The 3276-nt window shown below is 35.0% G+C and overlaps 1 pseudogene; it reads right to left on the reverse strand.

Moving 5' to 3' along the window:
- Window positions 1-1719: 1719 nt before the first annotated feature.
- Window positions 1720-2680, reverse strand: LOC104245552 (zeatin O-xylosyltransferase-like; annotated as a pseudogene).
- Window positions 2681-3276: the final 596 nt, after the last annotated feature.

Consider the following 3276-nt stretch of genomic DNA (forward strand, 5'->3'; position numbering starts at 1 on the left):
CCTCCCTATCCGAATTTTTTGAACTACGATTAATGAAGTCCGCTCACCGACCTCACCCAAAAGACGACCTCGATAAATGGAGGGACTAACTATATGGGTCAAAATCAAATCAGAGAAATTTGACATGCGGAGATAGTTGTCATGAGTAACCAGCGAATCGAATTGATCAATAAGGTCGAGGCCGAGTAGTGATCTATAAGGCCAAGGTCGAGCAGTGATCAATAAGGCCGAGGCCAAGCAAGGATCTATAAGGCCGAGGCCGAGCAGCGATCTATAAGGACGAGGTAGAGCAGTGATCAATAAGGCCGAGGTCGAGCAGTGCAGATAGAAGTAACAGCTAGTTTTGCTTTGGAATCTTTAAAGGGAATATTCTACTGAATATTCCCCCTAATTGTACTCTTTTTTAGCATTTTCTAGGGATATCTCTTGTAAATAGGAAGAGATGGGGACTTCTGTGGGGGGGGGGGGGGCGCTCTCTAGAAAATATATAAACATCTAAAGAGATTAGAGGATCAGTTATCCCATACCCTCCATCAGATCCGAAAAGGGTCCTAAGATTCTTGTATTTGTCTATCATTCATCTTTATCAAATAAAAGAGGATCCGCCTCACTCAAGATTGGGTGAATCATTTTCTTTATTTATATTTTATTGTCATTTAATGTTATTTAATGCATCTTGTTTCATACTATTAGATCCGGCCATAACTACTGCCAACATTTGTAGTCAACTATATTTTTCTATTCTTATTATCTATCTCAGATCTAGAATTAATTATCCTTAATTAAATTTACTCCTTATCTTCTTATTTAATTAGTTTAACAAAAAGGCCTAATACTTTTTGGTCAAACATTAGTTACATGTGCCATATTAATGACTTATGTACAATGAATTTTGGTCACATAGAGAATCAAAAAATCATATGCGAATTAACTTTGATCGCATAGATAATCTAAAAGCAACATAATGCACCTAATTAATGCTCTACAACTGATATAACCTTCTAGCGAGTAATCTAGCTTTTCATTTCCCTATTTAATTAAAAAAAAGTTTCCTTCGCAAAAGCAACAAAATTTTTGCTTGTTCTTTTCTAGCATCATAGCCCATCTTCAATTTGTTTATCAGATATTGTAGTTGATGATCCGAAAGAAAGATAAGCAACAAAATTCTAAGTTTTTTTTTTTTTATCTAAGCAACTATTAGTAACATTATAAGATTTCTCCAGAATATGTGTAGAAAGATATATTATGATCAGAAGTATATATGTAAAAGTGATTTAGGCAATATCAGATGTTCAAAGCATATAGGACAAGTATCAAACTGTTTTATATTAAACCAATCTGAGTACAGGGTACCTGAGAATCAAACAGCATTGATTAGCAAGAAAAAACCAGTACAGCACATAGGAATGTCACATGAACAAAGACGGCCGACTTAGCATATATATATATATATATATATATATATATATATATATATGCAAACAACTTAGAAATGTATACAAAATCATTCTCCACATCAATCGTGTAGTCTGCAAAGTTAGAACCAGATTAGCTGTTGAACTTTTCTCTTACTAACAGACATAAAAGATCATAAACTAGTCTGATAAAGAAACTGAAGGCAATATAATAAACTAGTATAAACCAAGAAACAGACAGTTGGCTGCTTAATTTAAAGAAAAATGAGAAAAGTAACCAAAATACTTGAAAATTTTGGTGAAAAGAAAGTCTATCTTGTGATATGCGAGATGAAAGAATCCAACTCTATTCGAGAAGCACCCCCTTTCTCTGTGGACTGCCTTACGGCTTCTCCCAATTCTGCTGCTCTTTTTCTAATTTCATCGCTTTCTTCTGATGCCATTAGCTTCCTAACAACATTCTCAATGGTGGATGCACTCACCAACTCCTCGCGTTTCTCCCACTCCCTAACAAGCAGGCCTATTTTCAGTATTTTCGTCACCAAGAAACCATTTTTTGGTTGGTCAGAGTGCATAGGCCAAGCAGCTATTGGCACTCCCATAGTAATACTCTCTATACAAGAATTCCAACCGCAATGACTCATGAACCCCCAGTCGACGAATGAGCCAAGATTTCTGGTTGTGGTGCCCATTCTCTGACCACTAAGCCTACTTCTTTTACCGTTTCCTCAAACCTTTCTGGCAACTCAACTTGTCTAGCTTTCCCAGTAAAGATATCTCCTCTATCGGCATCTCTCAGCACCCATATAAACCTCTGTTTGCTCTGCTCTAATCCCATCGCGAGCTCCTTGATTTCCCTTTCAGAAAATGAAGTTGTTGTTCCAAATGATACATAAAGAACTGATCTTGGAGGTTGTTTGTTCAGCCACTCCAAACATACATTGTTCTCATTTGAGATGTAATCGAGTTTAGCAGGCAGAATTGGTCCAATTGCCCATTGTTTCTTGTTCTGTGTACTTGTTACTTGTACCATCAAATCAAGAAACTTACCTTCGATTAGTTTGCTCGTATTACGGATATCGCCTGATCTAATATCCATATATGGACTCTGAGAAGCTCCAAGTTCCCTGACTTTATCTGTCTCTATTTAGAATTTTTTTTTTCATTGTGCCATATCTTTAGCTAATTGAGTTTTCTTTGATGGATTCCAAGAAATTGTATGTCTTTCGAAAACTTCTTTTTACATGACATTAGGTCTACCTCATCCTACTTAACACCTTCACTCGCTGTGGTTTTACACCTAAAAACTGGTGCATTTGAAGGTCAATGTAGGAGATGACCAAATTAGTAACTACTGTAGTTTTATTGATTTTAAATCATGTTCCTTCCACCTTGTCACAAAAAGATAAGATAAATTATATGGGAAAAAACTGAACAAAGTGTTTTCACGAGTTGGTTTAATCGATTTTTACCTAAAAAGAAACCAAACAGATAGGTTGATTTACTAAATAGCGAACCAAAGTCGGTCCTGTTTCAATATTTGTTTTTTTTAATTTAAAATATATATTCAATTTATTCAATCTCCAAGAGTCAAAGGTAGATTTTCTCATATTTCGCCATATATATATATATATATATATATAATCAAACAAGTTGATGAACCTATTATCTGTTGAAACATCTATATGTAAATATCACCGTGATATAAACAACAACCTCCTAAGAAGTATCGTGACCAAAGTTTTGGCTTCAGCACAAAAGAAAAGAGACATACACAAAAGAAAAAAACAAATTTAAATGGATAACAGGGAAGGAATATAATAGTTAATTTTATTACGTCTCCCAAAATATATATCGGCAA

Source organism: Nicotiana sylvestris, chromosome 1 (genome assembly GCF_000393655.2).
Source record: "Nicotiana sylvestris chromosome 1, ASM39365v2, whole genome shotgun sequence".
In the NCBI taxonomy this organism is placed as follows: Eukaryota; Viridiplantae; Streptophyta; class Magnoliopsida; order Solanales; family Solanaceae; genus Nicotiana; species Nicotiana sylvestris.